General features: G+C 35.7%; 2 non-coding genes across 2 annotated transcripts; both read right to left on the bottom strand.

Annotated features, from left to right (window-relative positions):
- Positions 1-757: 757 nt before the first annotated feature.
- Positions 758-830, bottom strand: TRNAD-GUC (transfer RNA aspartic acid (anticodon GUC)). The gene has a single exon. It is a non-coding gene; the product is annotated as a tRNA-Asp (tRNA).
- Positions 831-3,152: 2,322 nt separating this feature from the next.
- On the bottom strand, positions 3,153-3,225 carry TRNAD-GUC (transfer RNA aspartic acid (anticodon GUC)). Its single transcript has one exon. It is a non-coding gene; the product is annotated as a tRNA-Asp (tRNA).
- Between the last annotated feature and the right edge of the window lie 10,052 nt (positions 3,226-13,277).

The raw sequence follows: 13,277 nt of genomic DNA, 5'->3' as shown, positions 1-13,277 counted from the left end.
TCTTCATCTTTTTCTTTGTTTAATTTAAGCTTAAGCATGAGTAACTAAATCCTTTGTTCGGGGATTGATATGAACACTTAAATTAGTTTTCGAATTGGATTAGGATTTATTAAGTGAGAAAAATTGTATTTTAATTACTAGGACTAATGCTTGAATTAATTTGATCATTTAGTTTATGATTTTGTGTTTAATTAACTAATTCAGAGATTGTTAATAAAATAGACATAGGTAATTAAAAACATAGAGGAAAACGCCGTGAGAGCGGGTTGGAATTTAGGTAGTCGTTGAGTTTGCTTCATAATTATAATTAAGTTATTTAATTCAGTTTTAATATTATGAGAGCAAGTTAATAATTGATTAGTTAATTAGGTTGTGATTTTATTTGAATCTTTAAGACTTGAGAGGGCGGGATTCGGTGCTTTAGAATAGCTCGATTCGCGATAAAATCACTAAATAAGTTTTAATCCATTCTTTTACTACTTTATTTGGAATTATCAATCCTTGAGCTTTTTATCATTATTGTTTAAACCTCGATTTATTTGTTTGATTTCAGATTTTTAGTCTAATTACTTGAGTTAATTTATTTTAGATTTTAATTAGTTTACACAAATCCATTTATTTTTCTACTAGCCAATTAAAGAATACTAGAAATTAGTTGTTTAATTCACTGTTCCTTGTGGGATCGATACTTGGTCTTCCAAGTTATATTACTTGCGCGATATCGTACACTTGCGATTATTTGCCAACAAGTTTTTGGCGCCGTTGCCGGGGATCGAACCCGGGTCACCCGCGTGACAGGCGGGAATACTTATCACTATACTACAACAAGCAACGAGTAGAGCGTAATTCAAAAAGAAAAAAAGTTATGAGTTCATATAAACGCAAAAGTGGAGTTAGATCAACCTAGAAGTTAATAGTAGTAATAAATAGTCTATTAAGTTGATATGTAGCCTTTGATTTATCCTTTTTTACCTACCCTTTACCTTAGCCACGTTACAACCCCATTAAAAGACCATATGATTTTTGTTAATTACCGAATCAAGTAGCAGAGTCTGGGACTATGAGCAAGCTAATGGTGAGTATTCATGTTTTCAATTGTGAGCTTTTTTTTTATATATATACCATACTTGTTGATATATTGATGCCATTAGCTCGGTTTTTACTAAATTGTGCTATGATTCGCCTAAGTGGGAAATCGATTATTTTCCATGTCCCGCAAGTGATAGTGAAACTTGAAGTGTGATTCAATTTGACCTTGTACTAATGAGTTAGTAACCTTTGTTATATTGAATTATGTCATAAATTATTATTGTTATTTGATTGCATCATTATTTAGTTGTCGGGTTTAGAAGTTTTGATTGTTCATATTGTTCATAGGTTGGGGGATTTCTTTGATTGATTTATTGTTAAGTTATATGCTAAGGATTTCTAACATATTTTATAGAGTAAGATTTATTTCTTGCTTGAGGACAAGCAAAGGTTAAGTGTGAGGAGGTTTGATAGGAGTATTTTACTCCTATAATTAGGGTCGATTTTACTCGGTTTTTATCACGTTTAGTATTAATTTTATACATTATTTGGCATTTTTATGTTTGATAGTGTTTGTTAGCGTTTCAAAGGAAATTAGGTGAAAATCGAGTATTTGGAGCTAATTTATGGTTGATTAAGCGTTGGAGTAAAAGCGTAGCTTGCGGACAAAGGAATTAACGTCGTAAAGAAAAGATTACAAAGTTTCGAACGAAACTTGTGCAGTTAAGAGCTGTTCCCGTTCGAAAAACACAATTCTCGAACGGGAACCATGAAGTTTTTGGTTGAGTCTCGAACGAGAAAGCCATTCTCGAACGAGACTCAAGTGAAAAGGTGAAAGTGGCGTTCGAAACCAAGAAGAGGGAAACGAGATTTTGCTCTCGGAAACTATTTTTTTCGAACGAGACTTCAAAGACCAAACGAACTATGGCAATTTTGCCTAGAGTCTTGAACGGGAAAGTGAGGTACGAACGAGAAGCATGGAAAATTGGCATATGTCTCGAACGAGAATCTAATTCCCGAACGAGAAAGAGTTGAATTTGCCTAATCAGAATTGGATTTGGACTTAATCTCCTTTTACGACTCCAAACGTGACTCCTATTTCAAATTTTATTTATAAATCGACTTAGAAGATTCCAGAGCTTCCTCTACTATATAAAGACTTTGTAATAGACTAGTTTTAAGAATTACAATACATTAGTTTTATTTTCGTTCTCTTAAAATAGCGTTTTAGCTTCTGTTTCTCAGCAGTTTATAAGTAGTTTATTATCAGTTTATGCGAAGAACGATTGTGAAGATTTCAAGTTTAATCTAGACGATTCTTCCGAAATTGACAACTCCGGTATTTATTGTTCTAATTATGTTTAATTCTTCATCTTTTTCTTTGTTTAATTTAAGCTTAAGCATGAGTAACTAAATCCTTTGTTCGGGGATTGATATGAACACTTAAATTAGTTTTCGAATTGGATTAGGATTTATTAAGTGAGAAAAATTGTATTTTAATTACTAGGACTAATGCTTGAATTAATTTGATCATTTAGTTTATGATTTTGTGTTTAATTAACTAATTCAGAGATTGTTAATAAAATAGACATAGGTAATTAAAAACATAGAGGAAAACGCCGTGAGAGCGGGTTGGAATTTAGGTAGTCGTTGAGTTTGCTTCATAATTATAATTAAGTTATTTAATTCAGTTTTAATATTATGAGAGCAAGTTAATAATTGATTAGTTAATTAGGTTGTGATTTTATTTGAATCTTTAAGGCTTGAGAGGGCGGGATTCGGTGCTTTAGAATAGCTCGATTCGCGATAAAATCACTAAATAAGTTTTAATCCATTCTTTTACTGCTTTATTTGGAATTATCAATCCTTGAGCTTTTTATCATTATTGTTTAAACCTCGATTTATTTGTTTGATTTCAGATTTTTAGTCTAATTACTTGAGTTAATTTATTTTAGATTTTAATTAGTTTACACAAATCCATTTATTTTTCTACTAGCCAATTAAAGAATACTAGAAATTAGTTGTTTAATTCACTGTTCCTTGTGGGATCGATACTTGGTCTTCCAAGTTATATTACTTGCGCGATATCGTACACTTGCGATTATTTGCCAACAAGTTTTTGGCGCCGTTGCCGGGGATCGAACCCGGGTCACCCGCGTGACAGGCGGGAATACTTATCACTATACTACAACAAGCAACGAGTAGAGCGTAATTCAAAAAGAAAAAAAGTTATGAGTTCATATAAACGCAAAAGTGGAGTTAGATCAACCTAGAAGTTAATAGTAGTAATAAATAGTCTATTAAGTTGATATGTAGCCTTTGATTTATCCTTTTTTACCTACCCTTTACCTTAGCCACGTTACAACCCCATTAAAAGACCATATGATTTTTGTTAATTACCGAATCAAGTAGCAGAGTCTGGGACTATGAGCAAGCTAATGGTGAGTATTCATGTTTTCAATTGTGAGCTTTTTTTTATATATATACCATACTTGTTGATATATTGATGCCATTAGCTCGGTTTTTACTAAATTGTGCTATGATTCGCCTAAGTGGGAAATCGATTATTTTCCATGTCCCGCAAGTGATAGTGAAACTTGAAGTGTGATTCAATTTGACCTTGTACTAATGAGTTAGTAACCTTTGTTATATTGAATTATGTCATAAATTATTATTGTTATTTGATTGCATCATTATTTAGTTGTCGGGTTTAGAAGTTTTGATTGTTCATATTGTTCATAGGTTGGGGGATTTCTTTGATTGATTTATTGTTAAGTTATATGCTAAGGATTTCTAACATATTTTATAGAGTAAAATTTATTTCTTGCTTGAGGACAAGCAAAGGTTAAGTGTGAGGAGGTTTGATAGGAGTATTTTACTCCTATAATTAGGGTCGATTTTACTCGGTTTTTATCACGTTTAGTATTAATTTTATACATTATTTGGCATTTTTATGTTTGATAGTGTTTGTTAGCGTTTCAAAGGAAATTAGGTGAAAATCGAGTATTTGGAGCTAATTTATGGTTGATTAAGCGTTGGAGTAAAAGCGTAGCTTGCGGACAAAGGAATTAACGTCGTAAAGAAAAGATTACAAAGTTTCGAACGAAACTTGTGCAGTTAAGAGCTGTTCCCGTTCGAAAAACACAATTCTCGAACGGGAACCATGAAGTTTTTGGTTGAGTCTCGAACGAGAAAGCCATTCTCGAACGAGACTCAAGTGAAAAGGTGAAAGTGGCGTTCGAAACCAAGAAGAGGGAAACGAGATTTTGCTCTCGGAAACTATTTTTTTCGAACGAGACTTCAAAGACCAAACGAACTATGGCAATTTTGCCTAGAGTCTCGAACGGGAAAGTGAGGTACGAACGAGAAGCATGGAAAATTGGCATATGTCTCGAACGAGAATCTAATTCCCGAACGAGAAAGAGTTGAATTTGCCTAATCAGAATTGGATTTGGACTTAATCTCCTTTTACGACTCCAAACGTGACTCCTATTTCAAATTTTATTTATAAATCGACTTAGAAGATTCCAGAGCTTCCTCTACTATATAAAGACTTTGTAATGGACTAGTTTTAAGAATTACAATACATTAGTTTTATTTTTGTTCTCTTAAAATAGCGTTTTAACTTCTGTTTCTCAGCAGTTTATAAGTAGTTTATTATCAGTTTATGCGAAGAACGATTGTGAAGATTTCAAGTTTAATCTAGACGATTCTTCCGAAATTGACAACTCCGGTATTTATTGTTCTAATTATGTTTAATTCTTCATCTTTTTCTTTGTTTAATTTAAGCTTAAGCATGAGTAACTAAATCCTTTGTTCGGGGATTGATATGAACACTTAAATTAGTTTTCGAATTGGATTAGGATTTATTAAGTGAGAAAAATTGTATTTTAATTACTAGGACTAATGCTTGAATTAATTTGATCATTTAGTTTATGATTTTGTGTTTAATTAACTAATTCAGAGATTGTTAATAAAATAGACATAGGTAATTAAAAACATAGAGGAAAACGCCGTGAGAGCGGGTTGGAATTTAGGTAGTCGTTGAGTTTGCTTCATAATTATAATTAAGTTATTTAATTCAGTTTTAATATTGTGAGAGCAAGTTAATAATTGATTAGTTAATTAGGTTGTGATTTTATTTGAATCTTTAAGGCTTGAGAGGGCGGGATTCGGTGCTTTAGAATACCTCGATTCGCGATAAAATCACTAAATAAGTTTTAATCCATTCTTTTACTACTTTATTTGGAATTATCAATCCTCGAGCTCTTTATCATTATCGTTTAAACCTCGATTTATTTGTTTGATTTCAGATTTTTAGTCTAATTACTTGAGTTAATTTATTTTAGATTTTAATTAGTTTACACAAATCCATTTATTTTTCTACTAGACAATTAAAAAATACTAGAAATTAGTTGTTTAATTCATTGTTCCTTGTGGGATCGATACTTGGTCTTCCAAGTTATATTACTTGCGCGATATCGTACACTTGCGATTATTTGCCAACACTTATTCCCATTTTCTTTGAGGGATAAAGCGAAGATCTGGATTCATGCTCTGCCTAGAGTAGGCATTAAGAGATGGCCAAATTTGGCCAAAACATTCCTGAACAAGTACTTTCCCATGGCGAAGACCGCAAAGCTGACAAGAGATATCATGCTTTATGATCACTTGGATGGGGAATCAGTGAGTGACGCATGGGAGCGGTACAAGGAAATGTAGAGAAAAGTTCCTCATCATCATATTACGCGAGTGAATTTGATCCAAAATTTCAACAATGGATCAAATGATCAGACCAGGAGTATTATTGATACAGTCGTAGGAGGGTCATTGATGAGGAAGACCAGTGACGCAGCATTTGAGCTGTTAGATGAGTTAGCAGTGAACATCTATTCTTGGCCAAATGAGAGGGCAAAAGCACCTGCTTAGAGAGAAGTTATGGCAGTTACTACTGACCCAGTAGTGGAGATGGTCAAGTCACTACTACAGGAGTTCCTCACAAAACAAGTTGTGGCAACCAACACTTATAGTGTGGCTGCAATTCAGAGTAACTGTGAGGTTTGTGGAGACCCTAGCCATATGGCGAATGAGTGCTATATTATATCACAGTAGTTCAACGAGCAAGTCAACTATGTTGGAGGACAGAGACCAAGAAATAATCCATATGCTGCTACTTACAATCCAAGGTGGAGAAATCACCCAAATTTCTCATGGAAGGATAATGGAACCCTGACCCATAATCAGGCAGGTCCTAGTTTTCAAGGAGAACAAAGACCATAGCAGAATAATAGGCCACAACATCCACCTGGTTTCCAGCAGAAAGAATAGGGAGAGTCTCTACACAGTAAGATGGATAAAATGATGGAGTTGATGCTAAAGAAGGACGCAGAAACTCAACAAGCACTCAAGAATCATGCTGCTACTATTCACAATCAAGAATAGCAGATACAACAGATGGCTAAGGCACTCCAAAACAGAAATCAGGGGGGTTTGCCATCTACTACTGAGGAAAACCCCCGAGAGCATTTGAAAGCGATTGAGCTGAGGAATGTAAAGGCATTGGATGATCCATACGCAGCGAGTACTAGCGCAAAGGTATAAAAGGAGCAGTGTAAGGAAAAGGAACCTGAAAAGGTAGTTACTAAACCTACTCCACTACCTCCATATGCACCAAAAATACCATTCCCTCAGCGGTTGAAGAAGCCGCAATATACTTGGAAGTACCACCAGTTTTTAAACACTTTTAAGAAGCTGCAAATCAACATTAGTTTGGCTGACGCTTTACGAGAAATGCCACATTATGCCAAGTTTTTAAAAGACATCATCACCAAAAAACGGAGTTGGGAGGCAGAGGGTACAGTACCCATGACAAAGAACTGCAGCTCAATCATCCTGAGCAATCTTCCGACAAAGCTTCAGGATCCAGGGAGTTTTACTATTCCTTATACTATTTGTAACATGCAGTACATTAATTGTTTATGCGATTTAGGTGCTAGTATAAATTTGATGCCCCTATCTCTTTCCGTAGTATGTTTGGTGATCAGCAGGTACAAGCTACCCCAATGATGTTACAATTGGCAGATCACTCTTTGAAGAAGTTATATGGAATTGTGGAGGATGTTTTGGTTAAGGTTAACAAATTTCTATTCCCTGTAGATTTTGTTGTCCTTGACTATGCAGCCGACAAGGGTTGTTCGATGATCTTAAGGCGACCATTCATGAACACTGGCAGAGCTCTTATTGATGTACATGATGGCAAACTGACTTTGAGAATTGGGGAGGAGAGTGTTGAGTTTGATATGAAGAAAATTACACGCCATCCCAATATTGAAGAGAAATGGATGCAGATTGACATGGTGGACGAGATAGTACAAGAGCAGCTAGAAGTGAACAGCTCCATATTGAGCTCTGATTGGAATCAAGATGGAGATGACATGAGCAGTATGGAGGTTACTTGTGAATGCCCTGTGGCAGACCAGAGAACAGAACTGGAAAGTCCTGTACGAACACATATTCGTGCTTGTGCGAACGCACAAATGGTCTCAAGTCAAGAAGAGGAAGAGTGTGAAGAGGAGCCAGTCCTTGAGCCATTGGTCAAGAATAAGCACATCACTCCTCCTTTTTCAGAAAAGCCACCGAAACTGGAGCTTAAGACGTTACCAGCACATCTTCGTTACGCTTTCTTGGGAACAGACAATACTCTACCTATCATTATCAGCAATAAGCTCACCAAGGAGCAAGAGCAGAAGGCCGTCAACATAGTCAAGGGACGAATCTTGGCTGTTGGATAACAGATTTCAGATATCAGAGGAATCATTCCTCCAGTGGTAATGCATCAGATTCATCTAGAGGATGAATCTAAAACCTCTGCACAGAGGCAGAGAAGGCTGAATCTGAATATGAAGGAAGTAATCCACAAGGAAATTGTGAAACTACTTGATGCGGGCATCATCTACCCCATTTCCGACAGTGCATGGGTGGGCCCAATTCAGTGTGTACCTAAGAAAGGAGGTATGACAGTCGTGGAAAACAACAAGGGAGAGCAAATCTCAACTCGCACGGTCACTGACTGGCGAGTATGTAATGATTACAGGAAGCTGAATACAGAGATGAGGAAGGATCATTTTCCACTTCCATTAATTGATCAGATGTTGGAACGGGTGGAACGTCATGCATTTTATTGTTTTCTTGATGGATACTCAGGATATAACCAAATTTTGATTTATCCAGAGAACCAAGAGTACATTCACCTGCCCATACGGCACGTTCACGTATCGCCGTATGCCCTTTGGTCTATGTAATGCTCCTGCTACATTTCAGAGATGCATGACTTCCATCTTCAATGACATGATTGAAGACATTATGGAAGTATTCATGGACGACTTTGTTAGTGATATGCACTAGGTCAATCATGTTTGACCATGTATTGACTTTATCGTTTTGTTATTTATTGATTGGCAGTTTTTATCATTTTATATTACGATTAAAATACTTAAATGGTTAATTCTTTCTAAGGTCATCAAGTATGTGACTTGATATTAGAACCCTTAGCTTTTATAAAAGAATTATATTCCGTCTATCCCTAGTCTTAATAGTACATTGAGACTAGTATGATGTTGACTGATGATTATGTTTTACTAATCATGTATATGAGATATAAAGTCAAATCATAAGTGCTATTTGAGAAATAAAGCACTAGATGACCCACCTTGAGAATACTACATAGATAACTGTCATAAGTAATTCTCATTACAGTTCTATTAGTATAATCCTTTGACCTTGAAATCATCATGGATTTCTACATAGCTATTTCATATTTTGACACAGTCTTACATTATCTTTAACAGGATAATGGAATAGATTGTCATTGGATATGAAAGTAACTATGTGAGAAATGTGAGTGACTGAGAAGGAATTTGCCCCTCATTTGTTTGAGTAAGATATCTATGGGCCCCAAGAGGTTGAAGATAGACTGAAGGAAAAGCATGGCCATGCTAAATGAATTGATAAAGAATTATCATTTTTAGTCTACTTAGAATCAGGAAACTAATGATTGAATATTATAAGGATGACAGGACTATGCCTTATATTCAATCAGGATATCGAGTGACAAAAGGATTAAATATTATTGTAATTGGTTAAATCGGATAATCGATATTCGCATAACTTGGGTAGTCATAATGTCTTGGTACAGGCCGCTTATGACTTGTGGGTCGAAATAGGGATTTCGGGCCTACTGCCAACGTTATATGAACCTACAGGATCGCACACTAAGAACAGGCCCAAAACAGTTATGGGTTGTACAAGCCCAATGAAATTAAGTGATTAATTATTATTATATATATATAATTTGTAATATATATATATATATATATATATATATATATATATATATATATATATATATATATATATATATATATTAATAAATATATATTAATTCGAAATTTAAGGATAAGTGTTTTCCTTAAGGTATTATCTTTTGAAGATAATAATAATAATTAATATATATGTAATTATCAAAAAGAGTTTTTGATAGACATGAACTCAAAAGAGTTATCTAAAACATAGTGTTTGCATATGATTGCAAAACACGTTTTTGAGTAAACCCTAGATGTCCTATTTTCCTATAAATAGACTCTTAAGGCTAGGGTTTTGAGTTAAGTGTTTTTCGAAATAAACACAAGACAAAATCACTAAAATTCGAAATTGCTTTGTGAAGCAATAGTGCTAGCACACAAGCACTAGTTTTGGCTAAGGTCTGTTCGTGTGGATACTCGTAGATGACGCGTTCTTTTGGAGGCGTTTCTGATCCAAAGCCAGGTATCACCAAAGTGAACCACCTCCTTCCTTCCTACATTGCTGTTTGAATTCGACATACAAGTAAGTATTAATTAAGTTATTAATCTATTAATTCGAATTACATGGACCTTGGTTTGGGTTTTAGATAAATTTTTTGAAATTCTGTTGCGTTATGAACTTAGAAAACCCAACAGACTTCTCGGTCTTTGGAGATTCCTTTGAAAGATGTCTTCAAAATCTGGACCGAGTCTTGCAAATGTGCGAGGAAACTAATCTGGTACTAAACTGGGAGAAATGCCACTTCATGGTAGAAGAGGGCATTGTTTTAGGGCATAAGATATCCAAGGAGGGTATAGAAGTGGACCGAGCCAAGACAGAGGTGATTGAGAAACTGCCACCTCCACTTACAGTGAAGGAAGTTCGTGCCTTCTTAGGGCATGCGGGGTTTTATCGCCGCTTCATTAAAGATTTTTCATCTATAGCGTGTCCTTTGACGAATTTTGTGTTCACTGATGTCTGTTTAGCTTCATTTCTCAGGTTGAAAGAGGCACTCGTTACTGCCCCAGTCATATCTTGTCCATATTGGAGTCTCCCATTTGAACTCATGTGTGATGCAAGTGATCAGGCTTTGGGAAGCATTTTGGGGCAAAGGAAGGATAAGAAACTTCATGTCATCTACCATACTAGCCGCACTCTTTCCGAAGCTCAGCTGAACTACACTACCACAGAAAAAGAGATGTTGCCAGTAGTGTTTGTAGTGGATAAATTTAGGTCATATCTTCTTGGCTCTAAAATTATCATCTACACTGACCATGCTGCACTTCGATATCTTTTCGCTAAGCAGGTGCTAAGCCTAGGTTGATTTGATATGGATTTTACTACTTCAAGAGTTTGATATCAAGATCAAAGATAATAAGGGTACTGAGAACGTGGTCGCAGACCACCTATCAAGAATAGAGGTGCCAGAACCCGTAATAGAGGGAGAATTTCATCAATGAGAGTTTCCCTGATGAGACACTCATGTTCATAAGGGACAGAGCGAAGCCATGGTATGTAGATTTTGCAAACTACCTCTCTGCCTTCATCATGCCATCAGACCTCAACTATCACCAGCGAAAGAAATTTTTGTCTGATGTTAAACGGTATTTATGGGATGATCCCTATCTGTTCAAAGTTTGTGGAGATGGAATGATTCGGAGATGTATTGTAGAAGAGGAGATGTTTCCTATCATGAGGCAATGCCATGCCTCAGATTATGCTGGCCATTATGGGTCAGCTCGGACTGCATCTCGTGTCTTGGAAAGTGGATTTTTATGGCCTACAATATTCTGCGATGCGAGAACATTTGTGGAACGTTGTGGGAGATGCTTGCTAACGGGGAATATTTCGAGGCATAATGAGATGCCGCTTACTTCCATCCAAGAGGTTGAAATTTTCGATGTTTGGGGTATCAATTTCATGGAACCATTCCCTGTATCTTTTGGGAATCAGTATATCTTGGTTTGTGTCGACTACGTGTCGAAATGGGTGGAAGCAGCAGCTTTACCTACCAATGATGGAAAAGTGATCCTGAATTTCCTGAAAAAGCTGATCAACACATTTGGAGTACCACGTGCTATCATCAGTGATGGGGGTTCACACTTCTGTAATAGGCAGTTTGATGCTTTAATGAAGAAATATAATGTCTACCACAGAGTGGCAACTCCTTATCATCTACAAACAAACAGATAAGTTGAAGTATCCAACAGAGATCTGAAACGCATTCTGGAGAAAACAGTCAATAACACGCGCAAAGATTGGTCTTTGAAGCTGGACGATGCACTTTGGGCATATCGAACAGCCTTCAAAACACCAATTGGTATGTCTCCGTATAAATTGGTGTTTGGAAAAGCGTGTCACTTACCCGTGGAACTAGAACATCGAGCGTATTGGGCGATCAAGGAGCTGAATTTTGATCCTAAGGTATCTCATGAAAAGCGGTTATTACAATTGAATGAACTTGATGAATTCCGCTTAACAGCCTATGAGAATGCAAAACTCTACAAGGAAAAGACTAAGAAATGGCATGATGCTCACATTGTGCCTAAGCAGTTCACAGTAGGCAGTTATGTGCTACTGTATAATTCTCGCTTACATCTGTTTCTTGGCAAGCTTAAATCAAGATGGAGTGGACCATTCAAAGTACGACATGTAGCTGACCACGGGGCAATTGAGCTGGAAAATGGCAATGGTGAGTCTTTCAAAGTTAATGGACAGAGATGCAAACCATACTTAGGATCGTTAACTGATGAAGGACGAGAGTGTTTACTCTCACGTCCCCAGCTTGATCCAGGTAATATACGGTCAAGGCTAGCGACCTTAAACAAGCACGATTTGGGAGAAATTCCAAATTGTTCAGTTGCATTCCTATATTTTAACAGTCAGTGAATTTTTAATATTTTCATCTGTTTGTGTGGGGATGCTTTGGTCTTATTTATAATATTTATTGTTAAACTTATTATTTTTTTAGCCTTTTCTAAAAATTAAAAAAAAGACATAATCTATTTTTCCATATTTAATCGAACTTCTTCTTTTCCAATGTCAATTTCTTGTAAATAAATAAAAGTGGTGATTTCATCACATAAAAAAATAAAATAAAATATTCCTTCATTTAAATTTATTTCACCTTTTATGATTCATGTTCACATTATTTATCACATTTGATTGTGTTCATATTAGAAAATAAGGTGTATATTTTAATTTTCAAATAGAAAAATTAACTTATGCATGAGTTTATTTCTTTAAAATTAATAGTGGTATATATGTTAACTTCCAAATTATAAAAAAAAATTACATGTGCATGGATTTGTTTCTTTAAGAAAAGTTTTACATATGTTAGTTTTCTATATTAGCAATTGATTAGCTTATGCGTGATTTAATTCTTTAGGAAACTGTCTTTTATAGTTTTGTAAGCTTCCTAAGTAGTTTGTCTTACCTTAGTTAGCCACCATTAGAAACTCTATAAATAGAACCACTATTTCTGCCAATTCATCATCTCAAACACAATTCTCATATCAACTTTTTCTCAACCTAGAAACATAGTCTTCGATATCATAGGTTATTACTCTGATTACTCCTCTGCTACGCATTCGGACACCGAGGATGAGTACGAAGCTCCATCATATGAGTATTTTAATGATCCCTACCCCGAGTTCGAAGCACTTGAGGCATATCAGATTCCAGAGGAACTCGAATCTTGGATTCCAGAGTTATTACATCAACCTGAATACTACGAGGATCAATTGTTTCAACCAGTACCATCCAATGAAGAGACGGATGGACGAATCCGAAAAAAACACGAATGATGAATCTGAGAAAGATTCGGATGACGAATCCGAGGAAGATCCGGAAGAGGATGAGGGTAAAGAGGGTCCGAAGGAGTTATTCCAAATTGAAACTCCCAAACC

Source organism: Mercurialis annua, linkage group LG2 (genome assembly GCF_937616625.2).
Source record: "Mercurialis annua linkage group LG2, ddMerAnnu1.2, whole genome shotgun sequence".
Classification (NCBI taxonomy): Eukaryota; Viridiplantae; Streptophyta; class Magnoliopsida; order Malpighiales; family Euphorbiaceae; genus Mercurialis; species Mercurialis annua.
Note: the sequence above shows the minus strand (reverse complement) of the source record. Positions and strands in the feature narration are given on the sequence as shown.